Genomic DNA, 20,464 nt, shown 5'->3' with positions numbered 1-20,464 from the left:
TTTTCCTTTCTTTCTTCCAGTAGCTGCTGCCACCACCTGATCAATATATAGGGGTTTCCCCACTGGGAGGATCAGAACTCCCAGTTCCCCTCCCCCATTCAGAAGCCTTGTCTCAGTGTCTCCTGCTAGCCCAGCACCTGGCTACCACGGGGACAAATTAATGCTTTGTGCACCCCTGGGGGAATAGCCAGTTGCCAGCTGCTTGCTTCCCTTCCTCCTGGCATGTCTGAAAGTGGGGGATCTATGTGGTACAGAGAACCACTTCCAGAATCAAAAATTTAAAGTAGTTATTACAAAGAAAATATTTACAAGCATACTTTTAGCACAAGTGAAGCAAGGAAGAACAAAAGAAACTGGTAAAACACAAATCCTGTGTTATTCTCAGCTATACATACCCTAAGAGCTTTAGAAAGTTACAGCTCTCTACTGAGTCTTCATTACCTTGAGGGTTGATCCAGCTCTCTAGGCCAGCCACATGGTCCAAAATGGAGGCCTGCTCCCAACCGCAGACAAGAGGTTTGTTCAGCTCAGCACCCCAAGGAAAAGAGAGACCATCTTCCCCTTAACAAATCTGTGTTTCCTCCCCTTTGACCCTGGTCAGCCCAGGTCAACGTTTCTTTTCTTATTGCCTCCAAACAGTTAATTCCTCAAGCGTCTCTAGAACTTGATACCTCCCAGCTCTGTTTCCTGCCTGAAGAAGGAAGGAGAGGAAGGGGATGACTGACCATTCCTTTGTATAAATCCATTATGAAGGTGAGCTGATATGCCAGAGAGCAGGCCAAGAAGGAGATCCTGAACAAATGTGTGAGTGGGCAGAGCTGGAGTGTAAATGAAACTGAAGAAAGAAGAGAAAAAAGGATAACAGAGGGGAATTAGATTTCTTCTCCCCCATGAGTCCTCACAGGTTCTCTCCCTCTTCTTGAACACTACAGTGCATATGTATGATACTACACAGGAGGACCAGTGAACATTACAGGCAATCATTAATCCAACTGCAGATACCCGTTAATGTGATTCAGATCAGTACTACAAATACTGTAGGTTTGCTTTCATGGTGGAATTTTCCAGCCATGTACAGGGAAGGCTCGAAAGTCTGCTGAAATAAAGGGACTGGCTTGAATGCCTTTGCCCTAAAGTGACTGGCCACAGCCACAGATTGAAAGACAGCTTTCATGATTATTCCTAGCATCCTTTATAACCGCATGCACTGAGACATGTTGTTCCGGGCAAGAGCACATCCTGCTCCTTTCGAGGTAAGGAAACCGGTCCTTCGCAAAGCACAGCGGAACGGAACAGTTACAGCAACAGAGAGCCCATTCATCACATTCTGCTGAAAGGTATGGCCCAAAGCCAAATATGGTTTGCTTTCTGATTTGGCTGGCTTTCTGCTTTATGCATTCTCAGAGGTATTCACTTCGTTATTGCTTCACACTTTCAAGAGCTGAACCATGGCACTAGAGACAAGTCCTGGACTTGGCTCAAATTAAGCTTGGAATGGCAGGCAGGAAAACAAAGCAAGATAGAGAGGGAAAGTAATTTGGAGAGAAGACTCTTCCATTAAATCCTCAATGTGGGCAAAACCTTGCTACGGCACACTTTCCTCATGCTGGCTGCAGTGAAAGAGCCCAGCAAAGCAGCTGAACTGGCCCAAGACTCTCTAATGGAACAGCATGGATTTGTCATGCTGGGGTTGGAGAAAACAAGCATTGTGTTAGGGGGTGCAAGAAGAGGAGGGATTTGTCTCTTCTAGGGATAACTCCAAGAGAAGCCTGTAAAAAACAGTGAAGTGTATGCTATGGAAATTGGGTCAAGTTTTACAATGCAGTCCTCAAAAAGCTTAACTGGGGGTAAGTCCTATTGAATAGAGTGTGGGAGGACTCTGAATAGACATTTCTAGGATTCAACAGCTTTCCAGGTTTTATAGGAAAGTGAAAGGGTCATCCAGTTCTTTATAGGAAAATTAAAATCATGTCCAGTTCTTCTGCAGCAGGAAAATTATGAATGCAAACATGAATATAAAAGAATACAAGCAGGGGACCTGCAAGGGGCATCTCTTGTCAAACTGGCTGTCATAGGTGGGCTGCTGTTGAACAGGAGCAAGCATCCAGGCCCAGTTAAGTCATGACATTCAAGTGGCATTAAGTCACCCAAAGGATGCTGCCAGGCCTAGGGTAGCCAACCTTCAGTTGAAGGCTGAAGATCTCTTGGTATCACAACTGAACTCCAGACAACAGATCTATTTTCCCCTGGAGAAAATACCAAGAGTCTCCCCCGCCCCCCTTTTAAGGAGAGAACCAAATTTGGTTGCATTTTACTGACAGAAGCAACAGCTTCTGTTGGTTGCCTAGCAACAGCTACTGCCTAGCAGTTTTCCCAGTGGTCCAATCCTTGTCTGTCCTGGGGCTGGCAGTGGGCAGGGGAGAGGAACAGACCCAGCCAATGGCACACAGTTGTGCTGACTGGCGGTTCACAAGCTAATGGCTGATGTGAGAGCTGGAAAATGGGAGGGCAGTGGGAGAGCTGGAAAATGCCAGGACATTAGACTTTTATATAGATAAGGTTTGCTTCATTTATATCCTGCCCTTCTGCACAATTAAGACCCAAAGCAGCTCACATCATTATCCTGTCCTCCATTCTTTCCTCACAAACCCTGTGAGGTAGGTTAGGCTGAGAGTATGTGACTGGCCCAAAGTCACACAGTGAGCTTCCACGGTATAATGGAGATTTTAACCTGAATCTCACAAATAGTAATCTGAAATTTTAACCACTACAGCACTCTGGCTATTGTGGAGTGACTGCTGTTGAACAGTGGCCAACAACCAGGCCTGGGTCAATTATTCAAGCCATGTGGTAGCAAGTTTCCTGGTGGTTGTTCTCCAGTCTGTCATAATAAGACCTTCTTCAAAAGCCAAAACAGCCTTGGAAAGGGCCCTGCCCCCATTCTCTTCTGCCTTTTGCTGACAGAGACTGTTATGTATGTAGACTCAAGGAAAGACTTTGTTCTTGCCTGGCTCATTGGAGCCTTATGGACTGAGCTTGGGGACTTGGGAACAAAGGGCTGCAGAATCCAGATCTATGCAGCCTTGAACCAATCACAAGTCCCCACCGGTTTGAATGACCCAATAAAGTGTTTGCTTGGGAACCTAGAGATGTATATAAGTTTGGTCCCATTGGCCCCGGCCTCAGTCTTGTAATGTAGCCTTATACTATGCTACTTCTATTAAAGAGCCTGTTGTCACTCATCCTGTGACTCCTCCATGCATAGAACCCACTATACAATAGTGGCGACAAGGCTGGGATCTGGATGAGCAAGGCCCAGGGCCCCCCGGCACCACCAAGCGCATTGAGCTCCAGTGTCACCATGCAACAGGCACCACCACCTGGCCCAACCATGACCACCATGTCCGGATTGCAGAACTCTATTCCGGAGATCAACATAGCACAGTCCGAGGCCTGGGGAGCCTGGGTCAAAAGGCTCAAGTACCACCTAGTGGTGCAACTAATCAAGGATAATGAACCGGAGATCAAGAAGGCCATCCTGCTGAGCAACTGTGGCATTGTCATCCTACAGCTCGCTGAGGGCTTGGTCATGCCCAAAATGCTCAAGTCATCCTCCTTCAACAAGATCATCAAGGCGATGACTGGCCATTTCGTCCCGAAGCCAACCCGCCTCACCCAACAGTTACAGTTCCTTGACAGGTTTCAGGAACCGAATGAGACCGTAGCAACCTTCCTAGCCTGCCTGCGTGACATGGGCAGGAAGGCGGAGTATGGTGCACAACTTGAAGATGCCCTGCTCATGAAGTTCACTCATGGCCTCAGGGACCTGAAGGCATATAGGAAAATTGCGATGGAATCCGATCCAAACCTGGCCAAGGCACTATGGATAGCCACAGCCGCCAAGGATGTAAACAAAGAGAAGGCCCGCTGCCAGCGATCACCAGCTGCAACCGGCCTCTGATGAGGATGATGCCCTCAAGCTGCATCAGGCGGGTCAACAAAAACCTAGGCCACGGGTAACAGAACCCCAAAATGTGCGCCAGCTACAGGGAGCCACATGAGCGACACACTTGCAGGTTCTGGAGCACAATCTGCCACGCGTGCAGAAAGGCCGGGCATCTGGCATGGGTATGCCAGTCTTTAGTGCTGTGCCAAAGGAAACCTCCACACCAACAAAATGGCTGCTGCCATGAGGTCACGCTCAAGGACGACATCCAAGCACTCACTACTATAGGGACCCAGGTATGCCAGCTGCCCCTGCCCTCCCCGGACAAATATCAAGTGACTGTGTTCATAGGAGGCAAGGCCTGCAAAATGAAGATAGATTCCAGGGTGGGCCAGACGGTCATTTTGGCCCGCACGTTCAGGCAGTTGTGCCCTGGGGGGGGGGGATCCCAGTTTCAACCGTCCCCATTCATAGTCCATGATTTTCAGAAGAGGGAGGTTGCAGTCCTGGGAGTGGGGCTGGTCCACATCACATACGGGAAGTTCAAGGGAAAGCTCCCCCTAATCGTTGTGGAAGGGGATCTGTGTAGCCTCCTTGGGTGGTCCTGGTTCAAGGCCCTGGGAATCCAAGTGATGGGTATCCATCAAAAGATGTGTGAAGAATTCCTCGCTGTCTTCAACAGCACCCTGGGGATGTACACCGGGGGCCCCGTAGTGTTGCAGCTGAACCCAAACGTGAAGCCCGTACAGCTGAAGGTCAGGCCCCTAGCTCTGAGACCCAGGAGCTAGACTGCCTCATGGTCCAAGGGGTTCTGGAACCAGTTGCTAATGCAAAGTGGGAGACTCCCATTGTCACCCCGATCAAACCCAATGGTAGCGCCCGCATTTGTGCCGATTACAAATGTACAATTAACAAGGTGCTGCAAGGTCACGCATACACAGTCCCGGTGGTGAGCCACATGTTAATGTTATTAGCAGGGGCAAAAGTTTTTGGGAAACTGGATTTGGCACAGGCATACCAACAGTTTCCTGTGGACACCACCACAGCAGAAGCTCAAACTATCGAACACACCAGGGGCATTCAGAGTTAAGTGCTTGCAGTTCGGGGTCAGCGTGGTTCCTGGAATTTTTCAGAACTTGATGGACTCCCATCTTAAAGTTATTCCCGGGGTCCAGCCATTCTTCAATTATGTGCTGATAGCAGCAGTCACCGAAGACGAATTTGCCAGTCGCCTCTGGATTGTTTTACAGTGTTTTGATGGGGCAGGGTTGAAGGTAAAATTGGAGAAATGTGTGTTGGGGGTGCCCACCATAGACTTTCTGGGGTATACCGTGGATGCTAATGGCATTCACCCAGTCCAGGACAAAATAAAGGCCATTTGTGATGCGCCAGTTCCCACCAACAAGGCAGAATTAAAATCTTTCCTGGGCCTCCTCAATTTCTACCATGCCTTCCTTCCCCACAAGGTGGCAGTAGCGGAGCCCTTACACAGACTGTTGGACAAAAGGGCACTGTGAGTTTGGGGTCACCGGCAAGCCACTGCCTTCCAGGCAGTAAAGGATATTTTGACTTCAAACAGCTTGCTGGTGCACTTTGACGAGTGGCTGCCTATCATTCTAGCCTGCAATTCTTCGCATTACAGAGTGGGCACTGTGTTGGCCCACATGTTATCGGATGGACGTGAGGTTCCAGTGGCATATTATTCTGGAGTGAAACTACGCTCAGATAGACAAAGAGGGCCTGGCCATAGTGGCAGGGGTTAAAAAATTCCATAACTACCTGTACAGCCGGCCCTTCACCATCTTGATGGACCACAAGCCCCTGCTGGGCCTGTTCACCCCCAACCGACAAATGCCCGAAATGCTTTCACCACAGGTGTTGAGGTGGTCCATCTTCCTGGCAGGGTATCAATATGACCTCAAGTACCACCCAGGGAAGGCAATGGGTCATGCCAATGCTCTGAGCCTCCTGCCACTGCCCTCAATGGACCCTGATCCAGCCCCAACGTTCCAGATCATGTGGCTAGAGTCCCTTCCAGACTGCCTGGTGCATGCCAAGGACATTGCCCGCTGTTCCTCTAAGGACAAAACCCTCTCCTGGGTTCTGGACTGGGTGTGGAGGGGGTGGCCTGAGGGCTGGGTGGGCTCAGAATTCTCGGCATTTGCATCCCACCAGGATGAACTGTCTGTGCATAAAGGGTATCTGTCGTGGGGAAGTAAGGTGATGATGCCCCTGGTACTGTGGCAGCGGGTCCTAACAGCGCTGCACAAAACCCATCCAGGGATTGTGTGCATGAAGGTGCTGGCGCGCAGCTATGTATGGTGATGGGAAATTGGCAATGCCATTGGGTCCTGGGTTGGCCTATTGTCAGCCATGCCAGGAGACCCAACCCGCGCCACACTGTGGCCCAGCCCAACGATGGGAGTCCACCCACAACCCCTCGTCCCGTCTGTACCTTGACTTCGCTGGGCTTTTCCAGGGACAGATATTCTTTCTTATTGTGGACTCCTACTCCAAGTGGCTGGAGGTAGTACCAGTAGTGTCAATATCCTTTTGGGTGGCATTAGGGGTTCTCCTCAGGGTTTTCACACATGGCCTCCCAGATACATTTGTATCTGATAATGGGATGGCTTTCATCTTGGCCGAGTTTCAGGATTTCTGTGGCCAGAACTTAATAAAGCACATAAGGTTGGCTCCCTTTCACCCAGCCACTAACGGCCAAGCGGAAAGGATGGTGTGGGCTACAAAGGAAAAGCTCCGCCACATCATATATGGGAAGCCCACCTCCCTGAGTTCTTCCTGGCACAATATTCCACCCCCAGTACTGTCACCGGCCACAGCCCAGCTGAGCTTTTCATGGGCTAGCAGCTGACAACCCTGCTTGACCACATGCACCCGGACCATGCCCCAGACCTAAAAGAGGTGCCAGAGGTGATCCGGGCTCCCCGAGGATTCAATACAAGGGACTAAGTGTTTGCCAAAAACTTTGGGGGGGGCAGCATGGATACCAGCATGTGTATCCAGAGGGGCGGTTCACAATGAGGCTGAATATCAACCAATTGCACATGAGGTGCCCGGGGGGGGGGGGAGACAAAGATGAGAGCTCCAAAATCTGGCGACCGCACCAGACACAATGACCCATGAGCCGGAGGAAGCAGAAAGGCCGGAAACTGGTGCCAGAGTCAGTGGAGCAGACAGGATTACCATCAGCACCAGAGACCTCTAGGGACCTGGTCCAGACAGCTGAGCTCCACTCGACCTTCAGACCTCTGCTCACTGCACCTGAAGCCGCAACCTAAAAGACTATGTCCACTAGGGGCTTGCGAACTAAGGGGGGGAGGGATGTTATGTATGTGGACTCAAGGGAATACTTTGGATGTTTCTGCCTGGCTTATTGGAGCCATATGGACTGAGCTTGGGGACTTGGGAACAAAGGGCTGCAGGATCCAAACCTATGCAGCCCTGAACCAATCACAAGCCCCCACCGGTTTGAATTACCCAATAATGTGCTTGTGCGGGAACCCAGAGATGTATATAAGTTTGGCCCCATTGGCCTTGGCCAATAGTATAATGTAGGCTTATACTATGCTACTTCTATTAAAGAACTTGTTATCATTCATCCTGCGACTCCTCCATGCATAGAAACCACTGTACAACATAAACCAAAGCTGGAAGACTGGCAACATTATTGTGGTTGCCTGGCAACAGCCACTGAGGGCATTTGTTTCTTAAAGTTCCAGGTGCTTACTCCTATTATGCTAGGGAGTTTAATGCCTCATTAAAAAAAATCAGATTTTTCTGCAAATGTGGAGCCTTTCTTCAGTTTGTAGGAAGATTTGTCTTGTTTGCACATGGCTCCAGTCTCCAGATTTAAGTATCTGCCACATTGAGAATTAGTTATATTGATGGCATGTTCTTTTTTGAGATTTAAAGATCAGGATCATTGCTTAAAATATATACATTGTAGATTAAAAATATACAATTTGAGCATGATCCAGCTACCATTAAGTAATTTTAGGTCCTATCAATTTCAAGAAGAGTGCTCAAATCATTCTGACCAAATGCAATTCAAATGGAAAGTGCTTTTAAAATCTGCCATTGCTGAAGAACAATTGGACTAAAGGCCAACAGACATGCCACCAAAGTACAGGGTTTTTTTTAAAAAAAAACAAAAAACAAATCTAATTAGCTGCTCTTAGTGGGGAAAGATTGCTGAGTGAAAATGTGTTTAACTCTCTCATGCTTAGGGCTGCCAGGTCTGTGTTGGAAAATACCTGGACACCTTGGGGGTAGATCTGGGAGATGGCAGGGATTGGAGGAGTCTCAGCATGGTACAATGCCATAGGCTGGATACAGACTGGCAGCTTGGGGTGGCAGCCTCCCATCACAGTCTAAAACTGGCATAGTGGAAAACGTCCCTGGGGTGGTCAGACAGCATGTGGCCTGCTGCTAGAACAGGGATAGGTTGTTTGCACCCTGGAGGAGCCGTCACAGCACTCAAGCACTTCAATGACACTTCCCTGGTGTTTAGATGGCCAGGAAAGGAGCTCCAGAAGTGATTCACTGATTTGCTACCACTTCCTACCTGGTAGCTTTTTGAAGTAGCAGAGCAATGGCAGAGGATGAGGTAAGGGCGGGAGTGAGGTGGGACCCAGATGTGTATATTTGAATGCACCTTTTGATCCAAAGGTGCTGTTCCTGTGTTGGCCCAAACTGGCCATCTGAATTCAACCATAGGGTCCACCCTTCAAAGCAGCCATTTTCTCCAGAGGAGCTAATCTCTGCCGGCTGGAAATCATTTGTAAAAGTGGAAGATCTCCAGGCCCCACCTGGAGGCTGGCAACCCTACACAGTTATGATGTATTGTGCCATCTTAAAAGCAGAGGTACACCCTTCTAAGCCTGGATTCATTCTCTTTTGCAACCTAATGTTACATGACCTGTTCATTAATGCCAGTGGTAGAGCCCCATCTGAATTTACCTACAGATCCTAGGCATTTGGAGGAGATGAGGGAGAGCCGGTAAGACCTGGAAGCACCTCTGATGAACGGATCAGTAACCAGATGGTGGCAGATGTGCTAATTGGTGAGTGTCCTCCATTGGCAGACAGCCCATGACTGAGGCCCACTTGGAGAGGCAGAGCCTTACCCTGGCATCCAACACAACCAGCCCATTGGGAAACAAGGGGGTAAGGTCACCCAGCTGGCCAGTATGGGCCAATAATGGTTGTGGGGACAGGGAGAACCTACCTGATCCAAATGAGGCTATGCCCACTCTCCTACTCAGCTTCCTGGATTGGTTGTAAGCCAGGATTAACCCACAGATGGGCAGGGTCTCCCTTAAATCCCCTTAAAGAGAGCTCAGAGCCTGGCCAATGAGAAAGAGAGTGCTTTACCAGCCAGTACTGAGGCAAGAGTCATGGGAGATAGAGGAGGAATGAGGTGAAACAACCCTTCCCTTCTCCACTTTGAGATCTTCAGACCCTCAAAGATGTGATACATCATGAACGGAGGAACAGTGGCTCAGTGGTAGAGCATCTGCATGGTAAGCAGAAGGTCCCAGGTTCAATCCCTGGCATCACCAACTAAAAAAGGTCCAGGCAAGTAAGCATGAAAAACCTCAGTTTGAGACTCTGGAGAGCCGCTGCCAGTCTGAGTAGACAATACTGACTTTGATGGACCGAGGGTCTGATTCAGTATAAGGCAGCTTCATATGTTCATATGTTCGACGAAGGGCAGGCAGAGTATCATATATCCACATTTAGTGGGGCTAATCTGCCATTTTGTACAGCAAGCAATCACATTTTGCAGGCTTACCCCACACAAATAAATCCTCCATCCCAAGTATTGAAGTTTTCACCATGGAAAAAAGTTTATTGACAATGTATGTACTGAAAATCTTCTGTAGTAAAGTTATTTCAATTTTCTCTGTTTTGGTATCAAATCTCTGGTGTGGCCAGGTAGCCTTCTTGGCTTTGGTTTTATGTTGTCTCTGTTCTGATGACAACAAACAGGGGCTGAAAGTCACCTAAAAACCCCAACAAATGATAGATCCATAAAACTGGTCCAATTTCATTGGATTATGAAGATGCGGTGAGGGTATTTTACCCTTGTGCTAAAAGAATTCAGTTGTGCAATGGGGCTTGTCATTCCAGTCCATTTATTTGCAGCTTCCTATTGGGGCGTACTGTGTGAGGTTTTTTACCTTTTGGCTCTCCAGCTGGCTGTAAGAAGGAGCACATTGGCCACACTATCCTATGAACTGGTAAGTATAAATGGCAGTAAAAAGCGACTCAATGGCTGCCACACTGCTCTTTCCGGAGGTGATGTATTGGCCTTTGCAAGCAAAACCATTAATCTTTGCACATTTGCGGGCTTCTTGTTCTGAGTGGAGACCGGGGAAACACTCCTCTGTTAGAAAGCAATTCAATTGCAGATTGAAAACAGCACTCTCAAAGAAGCTACCAATGTTCACTTTTTACCTAGCATTTGAAATTGTTCTAGTTTACATTGCAAATTTTGTGCGCACACTCCTTTCACACTCTTGCCACATGGCTGTTCCATTCCCGCTCCCATATCTGCTGTCTTCTAGGGATGTGTATACCAAACTTCCTGAGCTGAAGATATTTTAAAAATGCATTTTGGGGATCATTCTGTGTTTATAAAAAAACAAACAAACAAACAGTTAATTTGCAGAGATCCAAATCAACCATCTCTCCTAAAAAGCCCCCTGAAGGAGACTGGAAAAAAGGGCCCCTGAACAAGGTGCCCAAGCCATACTAGTCCTTTTTTTTCATATGGGGGGATTAGGAGATTTTCCTCAATGACTGGACTCTGAACCTTTTAAAAGAACTGAAGTTCTGGAGGTCAGGTCAACTCCAATAGAAACCAATAACCCTTTAAAGTTTAAAGTGAACTTTACAGCTCTTTAAAGTTGGGCCAACATATAATCACATAGCCCTGGCATCCAGGGGACAGGTGTACCAACCATTATTTCCTCTCTGGTAAATCTGACCTCTGGAAACAGAGTCCTCCCTGAAATCTGGTTTCAGAATTAATATGATTTTTTTAAAAAATAGACCACCCCTCCCCCCCTAATTTTGGTGATTTGAAGAATGCCAGAATCTATGCAAAAGCAAAAACATCCCATACACATAAAATGTTTCAGGGGGAAGCTGCATGATTTGTCTTTCTTTTCCAGGCATACCCATTTTGTACAGCTGGCTCAATAGTAATTTATGACATGAATACTTAGCACATGCATACCCTTGCTGCCCCCTCTCTGTCCTCCATCTGTCTTTGTAACATACATAATTGGGGGGAAGATAACTGACAAAAGAGGTGCTTTCCTCTGTGTCTTGACTGTGCTGGGGACTAAAGGAAGCTGCATGGCTTGCCTCTCTACCTTATCTTTAGAGACACCTCATATTGATCATTCATTCACAAATGGGATGATCAACTAGAAAGGGGGGGAAGCAAACACAATGAGCTCGATGTTTGAAAAATGGTGGAAAATGAACACCAAGAAGATGCTGGGAGCCCACAGCAGCTCCAATTCCCAGCTCTGGATGAAGCTTCTCCCGGAGCCTGTGGCCCAGGACAGCTCAACAGAGGGGATGTAGGGGGGCCCACCCTGTGCTGCACCCTAGGCTGTGGGCCCAAGTTGGTTGGGACAGGGAACTATCACAAGCACCCTGGTGTTTCACATCCAAACAGGGAGTCAGTCTGCCTGACCCCATCAGGTGTGTCTGTAAAGGTATAAATGAAGTCCCGGTCCTCGTGACAGAGCTGGCACAGCTGTGTGGGGGCAGAGGGCCTCCCCCCTCCAATGATTATGCGGCTTCCAACTGGAGGCAGGATGCACAGCCTTGTCTCCGGGGGCCTTTTTGCCCCTTCATAAGGAGGAGGAGCGGGCAGGGCATTATGGGAGGTGAGGGCGGAGCTGCAGGGTCCTTGGGATTTGGCATCTATTTTCGCGGACACTGGTCTGCGGAGGACTGGCTTATGGAATGGGTAGATGCCGGGTGGACCAGGGACTTAACCTTCTTAGAGTTCTTCCCGATCTTGGTAGCCGTTTGGTTGTGGGGAAATGAGTTGGTGGACCACACAGTCCACTTTTGGTGTGACAATTTAGCTGTGGTGCATGTCATCAATTCCCTCACTTCTAAGTCACCCAGGGTTATGAGGTTGGTTCGGGCTTTCACACTGCAATGCCTGCGGTGGAATATTTTATTTTTTGCCAGCCATGTGCCTGGGGTGAATAATGGGGTGGCTGATGCTCTCTCACACAAACAGATGCAGAGGTTTCGTCAGCTCACCCCAGATGCAGATCTTCTTCCTACAAGGATGCCCCTGGAGATTTGGATGATTGGCAGGTCGAGGCCGGCAGAGCGATAAATATCACTATTGCTCTTAGCACTAGGAAATCATACACAAGAGCAGTGAGCCAGTTTGAAAAGTTTAGGAGCACCGTAGGTTACAGCATGGAATGGCCTCTTCCAGTGCAGCATTTACTCCACTAATGCGTATCATTGCAGTGTAGGGGCCTGGCTGTTCAATCCGTTCAGGGCCAGTTGTCTGCTTTGGCTTTTGCCAGTAAAGCCATGGGGTTGCAGGAACTAACTAGTGATTTCTGCATTTGGAAGATGCTCGAAGGGTGGGCCAGAGAGGCCGGGGTTAGGTCGGATGCAAGGCAGCCGATTTCACCCGTAATTCTTAGGGGTTTACGGTCAGTCTGGGGCCAGGTGTGTCGGTCGGAGTATGAAACACTTCTCTTACATGCTGCCTCCCTGGTGGCATTTTTTGGGGCTCTCCGGATGAGTGAGCTGGTAGCTCAGTTCAGAGGGGATGTTTCTGGAAGGACCTTTTTGGCTCAAGACATTCGCATTGCTGATGGAACGGTATATATTACAGTGCGTCGTTCGAAGACTGACTAGTTGCAGCGGGGGAACACTATTAGTTTGGGCGCCTGTTCCGAGGGGGAACTGTGTCCTTTAGCGGCTTTAATGAGCTATCTAGCTGCCTGCGGTTCTGGGGCTGGTCTGTTGCTCCGGCATGGGGACGGTAGTCCCCTGACGAAGCATCAGTTTTGGTCTCTGACTGTCAAAGCTCTCGCCAGGCTTGGCCTGGTGGGGGTTAAGTTTGGCACTCATTCTTTCCGCATAGGGGTGGCTTCTGCAGTGGCTCTGGGGTACTCCCCACCATCCATTCAGAAGCTTGGTAGGTGGCGTTCCTCAGCCTATAAAGGCTATGTCTGCCCTCTGGCGCTGCAGTAACTGGCATCAGGTTATTGAGGGTGTGGTTATTCACTGTTTTCTTCTTTTCTCAGGTGCTGTTGTCCATGGGGAGAGACGATGTGTCCTCATATGCCAGCACAACTTAGTGTTCTGGGCTGCCCATAGGGCCAGGAGGACTTTGGCCGGGTCACAGCTGGGGCTCAGCAAGTCAGCTACCATAGAGTGGCGTGGAAGGCGGGGTCTCCATTGGTCGGGCCTGTTGCCCTTGCTTTTTGAAAACATTCATGTTTTGCCACCACATGTTGTGGTGATACGTTTAGAAGGAAAAGATCTAGGCTTGCTCAAGGGTAAAGCCCTTGTGCTGCAGGCCAAGGATGACCTTTGAGTCATTGGCCTAAGGTTTTGATTGTGTGGTCAGCCATGATCCCATGCCAGGTATGGCGTGGAGCATGGGATCCACGGGCGATTGAGAGAGCTTGCCACAAAGCCAATTTAGAAATTAAAAAAGCCCTTAAGGGTGGGGGTTGGGCCACTTTCTCCCTCATCCTGGGATCCGTGCTGATTGCATGGATTTATACAGGATTGATGGCGTCCATCTTTCCGATAAGGGAAATGATGCTTTTTTGGATTACTTAAAACTTGGGCTTCGGGAAGTGCTAGGCGTTTAGTGGGTGCAGCTGCCTAAGCAGAGGCTTGGCCTCGCGGTGGCTGGGTTTTTTGCCTAACTTCCTCTATGCAGCTCGGTGAGCACCAATAGCACCCCAGTTTTGGAGCACAGGGTCTAGCTAAATCATTTCTGGCCCGTGCAGACTAGTTGAGTGATGAAGCGGACTGCCTTGGGTTTTCATGGATTGATCCGCCTTTCAGTCGTGCGGATGGGGGCTGGAACTCCAGGGCATAACCTTTGCTAGGCCGGCCAGATATGAGCCATGCATTTTGGCTATACCTAGGGGCAGGGTGGTTCGCCCATCATGCAGCAGGTGAGGGGTGTTTTGTCCCTGGCCCTGCCGTGCTGCCTGTTATGATTTATAGCCCTTGTTGTTAATTTAATAATAAAGAAAGTGGCCCTTAGTTACCCAAACCCTTGTGTCCATCTCTTCCTTCTGTCTGTGGAGGCAATGAGGCTCCCAACCGGAGGCAGGCTTCACAGCCTTATCTCCGAGGGCCCTTTTGCCCCTTTGTAAGGAGGAGGAGCGGGCAGGGCATTATGGGAAGTGAGGGCGGAGCAGGAATGCCTTAATGGTTGTCTCTGCTTCTGCCTCCCAGTCTTTGCCTCGTGCTCAGCCCACCCTCCCGCCCTTGAGGCAGTGTGGGTGATAGCTGGTTGCTCTTAGTTTATAGGGGACCGGGTAGGATTTTTTTTCATCTCTTCCTGTTTGGCTGTTGGAAGTGGTGTTTTTCGCCTACCTCACACTGCTTGTAGAAGGGATTGTGGAATTGGCTAGGGTGTGGCCAGTTTAAGTAGGCTGATCACTTTCAGGTTGGCTGAAAGTGGTTTTTTTGCCTAACTTCCATTATGCAGCTCGGTGAGTACCAATAGCACCTCAATTTTGGGGCACGGGGTCTAGCTAAATCATTCCTGGCCCATGTGAACTAGTTGAGTGATGAAGCAGACTGCCTTGGGTTTGCATGGATTGATCCGCCCTTCAGCCGTGTGGATGGGGGCTGGAACCCCAGGGCATAACCTTTGCTAGGCCAGCCAAGTATGAGCCATGCATTTTGGCTACACCTAGGGGCAGGGTGGCTTGCCTGTCATGTGGCAGGGGAGGGGTATTTCGTCCCCTGGCCCTGCTGTACTGCCTGTTATGTTTTATAACCCTTGTTGTTAATTTAATAATAAAGAAAGTGGCCCTTAGTTACCCAAACCCTTGTGTCCATCTCTTCCTTCCATCTGTGGGGGCAATGGCATCAGCAGGAAAGCTAACAAACCAGAGCATCTGTTTCTGTGAAAAGTGAATAATTCAGATCATTTCTAGAGCTGATGCCTCCATATAAGAAAGTCCATTTCCAAGAGGGTGAAGAATGATGCCAAGGTTGAAAGAAGATTCTTTTTGACTGGGTCCCCCAGAAAGGAAGTTGAATCCTGCAGCTTAAAGAAGACTTTTTATTTGATCTTGGACTCCCAAATTCCCTAAAGCTGTAGGTTGCTGTAAATTGATGAATACTTGCTTGATTTTAAAAAAATAAATAAATTTATATTTTTAGCTTCTTTCATTAGTAATACGGCTAGGATCTACTGAGTGTTTAAAGCTGACACAGAAAATCTCAGCTAAGGATGGAAACTGGGAAAAGAGACAGGTATTAATGATTCTTTTCGTTTAAAAAAAGATTTATAATTTAAAACCTTCACAGAGAGATGCTTTTAAGTGTCACTGATAAAAATGTACCATCTGGATAGTAGGGGATATTTCACTTTAATTCTAATATTTGCATATCATTTAAAATGTAATCTCTATTAACAAAAGGCCAAAAAGATTGTGAGAGTGGTATTAATAAATGATGGATCAATTTAATCCAAGGTATTTCTGATAAAGAGAATCTAAAATAGTATAAAATGGCTTCTACTGTGCCCTTTTCATCCTGAGATCATGGCTCATTAGGGCAGTCACAACAGGGACCTTTCGATAAATCGTTCCTTACTATCATCATTTAATCTCCTTGGCCCTTCCCAGGAAAAAAGCTACTATTACTAACAAAAGAGGAAGCTGCATTTTTGAAACCAAATCAGAATAGAAGCAATAGATGAAGCAATCTCTCTTACAAATAAGGGGATAGTCCCAACTTTTATGGATGTCACTTGATTTTTTTACACTTGATGGCTGGGAGTTGATTTTGTGAACTGATTCTATTAAAAAGCCAGCTGAGATTCTGAAGGAGGAATAAACTTTGATAGCCATTTTGGCTTTGTGGATTAGGGATTGACATGGACTGGGAAAATGTGGTTTGGTTAGTGGTTTGTGGTGTGCCCGGTTCACGAACCACAAACTGTCATGAACTGTTAGCCTTCAAACAAACCGCTTCAGTTTCTGAGGTTAATGAGGTGGTGAAAGGACCCCCACAGTATGTTGTAGTTACTAAACTCACAGGGGATCTCCAACTGACACTCATTTTCCAGTCCTCCAAATTTGGTGAGGGTTGGTTTTATAGGGTCTGAGTTACATCCACCCCCCCCCCCCAATAAGGTGCTTCAAGGAAAGTGCTTTCTGGAGAAATTGCAGGCTATATCATTTTGACAGGTGCAGTTTCAAGAGGTTCAGGGGTGTATAGAACAGATCCCATGCCAGCCAGAGACATCCAAGTTTCAGGGACCTCCTTTGGATGCTACTCTACAAGCCCTCCAAGTTCTGCCCCTCCCCCATTGCTTTGAAGTTTGGTAAACATTTAGATTGAGCACAGTTAGTCTGTCTGGAAATGTATCTGTTCACAAATCACTATGAGCAGCTTCAAAATATAAGGAAAGTTTGTGTTGGGCACCCTGCCATGAATGAAAATTCGCAAACCATGAACCAGGAAATTTGTCACGAACTTTCAATTGTGAGCTGGTTCGTACCCATCCCTATTTGTGGTTAAAGTGCAAGACTAGGGCCTGGGATGACCAGTTAGTTTTGAATGTTTAGGGATGTTTTAGGGATTACCAGTTAGTTTGGAACTCCTGCTGTGCCATGGATGCTTCCTGGGTGAACAAGGGTCCATCACAATCTCTCAATTTATCCTAATTTGCAAGGTTGTTGCTGTGATAATAAAGTTGAGGAAGGGAGAATGATGCAATAAGCCACTTTGGATCCCAGTTAGAAAGAAAAGTAGGATATAAATAAAAATAATTTTGAAAATCCACATCCATCCAGTGTGCTAGCTCCATCTATAATGCAGCAACTGTCCATGCATTAGTGTGGGATCTAATTCAGTCTCTAAGCTCTGTATTTGTGATTGAAATATATGGTTTAATTTAATTATGCATATGCGACCATGCATGCATAATTAAAAAAGGGCAACATGTGGATATCTCCTAGCATTAGACACAAGACCAGCAAATGGAGCTTTCAGAGAAGTAAAATAAGCTCCCTTTGGCCCCCTCTCATCCACATTATGTGTGTAGCCTGAACCAGCCCATTCTATCTATCAGTGGTATTATATCAGTTCTATCTGTGGTATTCTAACAGTAATGGCTCTTTCTTATATACAACTCATCACTTGATGTGACAGTCATCAAGTGATCTACATGCATATGCAAACTAGTGTTTACCAGCAACACATATATTTACCTAGATCCTCATTAACTCAGTTTGAGCAAGACTTTAAGCAAACTATATCAATTGTAAGTCCTATGTACCCTTCAACATTTAAAGGTATATATATGAATAAACTATATAGTTTTGTTCATCATTGAGCAATTAAATAATTATGAAATCCAGGTATTAAAAAAAAGCAAATCTAAGTAAAAGGACTGGGGGAAAAACTTATTGGAATATAATAAGGTTTTTTTCTTATTTAAATTTGAATTTTCATTATAATTGAATCATTAGACTTCAGGGTGCAATTAATGGCAAAACTCATCTAAATTAGGCTAAAATGAAGGTAGATTATTAAAGACTCTTATTAGATTTTTTCCCCTTCATCTAATTTAAATTGACTATTACTTTAGCATAGAAAATATGTGATATATGACCATAGAAAATGGCTTTGTTAACTTCTTTGTACAAATTATTCTTATTGGGAGGATATTTCAAATGAGATAGTCCACCTTCACAGCACTGTTGGAAGTTTTACCATGGTACATAAGTCATGGAAACTTTCCCAACGATTATGCATTTAAACTTACAGAAAGTTGTGGAAAACCGCTCTATGGTACTTAATGTACTTTGTTGGCCACCATCATGTGTCTTTTTTTCCAGCTGCCACACTGAATGCTTGTGCCAGGTGGTAACAGAACTGACCTACACATTCTCCACATCTGACTTTTGCTGCACTATTTGTAATATTTATTTAAAATATTTATTTCTTGCCTTCTCATAATGACCACAACTGCTAACAAGATATAAATGTACACAATTAAAACATAATTAAATACATGAATTAAAATACATCACATTAAAACCCAGTGTGATAGTCAAGACCATTGAAGATCGAATTCCTCAGTCCAGCCAATGACTATGGATAGGGGCCAGAAAACTTTTTATACTGGAAATTGTACTCATGCTATCATGGGTAATTATCCCCATGGTAAGTATAATTCTTATTGTACTGAAATATAATACTGTATCTGAGTGTACATGGACATCACAAACAATTAATGTCCATGAGTGTTAAGGGAACCTTTCTCCGTGCACAGTAAAACAGAAATCAAGTGGCACTTTTAAGATTAACCAAGTCTACTTCGAAACAAGGATTTGTGAAATCTTACTTCTTCAGATGTTTTTTTTTAAATGATTTTAATTAAAATTTTCAACTGTTAACAACCTTGATTTACAACATGTTTTTACTCCTCCTCTGCCGCCATTCCTTTTTCCTTGTGGTTTCAGCTATGCTATAACAGACTCACATGGCTACTTTTCTGAAAGATTCTCTGTTCATTCTGATGATGGAAATAAAATTAATGAATTTATTTTTGTGAAAAATGTATGTGATTTATAGTCCTTCTTTCTCACTGAGATTCATGATGAATCACACAGCATAAGTCAACACAATCAATGAGATGAGACATCTAATAAGCAGTGTAACAGGACAAGAATTCCATGAACAGTCACGAGAAAATCCAGACTTCATTTCATTGGTGGTTTGTATTTTTATCTATATATTATCAATCAATTATTATTAAGGTTTAAAAGCTCATAAGCCATACACCCATAAACCCATAAAATAAAACCCATAAAATATATGTATATCTTATCTATGTAGTAGTGACATGTGGCACCCCATTTGCAGACAATGTAGAGCCGGCAGCAGCCACCACAGAGCTACAGAAGGTCAGCTGCAGCAGATACCAGAAGAGGATCTGAGAACTACTGCTGTGGCAGCAGACCCTGGAAGTCCCACTCCTCCACATGCAGCCAGCTAGGTGAGCTTGGGTCAGTCACAGTTATCTCAGACCTCTCTCAGCCCCACCTCTCCCTGTTAGGAGAGGAGGGGAAGGTGATCATAATCCACTCCAAGACTCCTTCAGGTAATGAAGGGCAGGGTACATGACCAATTCTTCTTCTTTTTCTTCTTCTCCTTCCTTCCTTCCCTGTAAAATAGGGCTCAGAATGGGGGCCAATATTTCTAATTAGACAGTATTCAACAGTCAAGTTAGAACAGTTTAACTCACAAATAATCACAGTTTGCATGCTTCCCCTAAACCTGCAGGGATTTAAAGGCACATCATGGCTGTTGGGGGGGGGGGGGCGTCCCTTGCCGGCCAGCTGACTGGTGGCAGGGAGGAGCTTGCAAAACTGGGGGATCCTCTGCCAGGACCTGGGGACTTGTGAGCCTAGCAAATCACCTGCAGGTTACCTGCAGGATTAGCAGCAATGGCAGTAGCCTGGGACCACCCTTCAAAGGCTAAGGCTCTCTGTGTCCGGAGTCAGCCCACGTCACCCAGGCCCACCCAAGACCACCCATAGTCAGTGGAAACAGGCTGAGCCAAACTGCGTTAGTGGGAACAAGCTCCACAATAAGGCCTCCTAATGTGAGGAACATCTTGTACAGCAGAGACGCTGCCTCATAGATTGCTTAACACGTTTCTTATTTGCCTCATGGATGTTACTCGATACCTTATTTAAATTCCCGTTCTCAATGAACCTCACCCCTTTATCCATCAGTTCACAGAGTATATCTAACAGAAAGTGTGGCCTGCCCAGTCCTCATCAAGGGGAAAATGGTGCTGTAATTAGGTGGAATTGTTTGTTAGCCCAAGAAATTAGAGAACACTCATACAGCATGAACAATTTAATGTAATCGTGTTTATTGTCTCTATGGTGATTTTTGTCTCCTCACTCTTCACAGTCTCTTGCTCTGCAATAATGTTTTGATTTTCAGTTTAAATTGTTTGGCTTTTTTCTTCACTTGAAGTGCTGTACTTATGCCCCGTAGTGAACAGCTGAAACACATTCACTCTTAATAGACCTGAATTATATTAATACTGTGAATTCTGCAGCAACAGCCACAAGGATTCGATGGTCCCTTTTCCCTTTTTCGCTTGCCCTTTGGATTGCTTGCAGTCAGGAACTGCTGGGGCACTCTGCATCTATTCCACTGAAACCTTAATCAATGTGTTGAAAATGCATAATAGAAAAAAAAAATGGGTGT

Source organism: Heteronotia binoei, chromosome 11 (assembly GCF_032191835.1).
Source record: "Heteronotia binoei isolate CCM8104 ecotype False Entrance Well chromosome 11, APGP_CSIRO_Hbin_v1, whole genome shotgun sequence".
NCBI classification, from domain to species: Eukaryota; Metazoa; Chordata; class Lepidosauria; order Squamata; family Gekkonidae; genus Heteronotia; species Heteronotia binoei.
Note: the sequence above shows the minus strand (reverse complement) of the source record.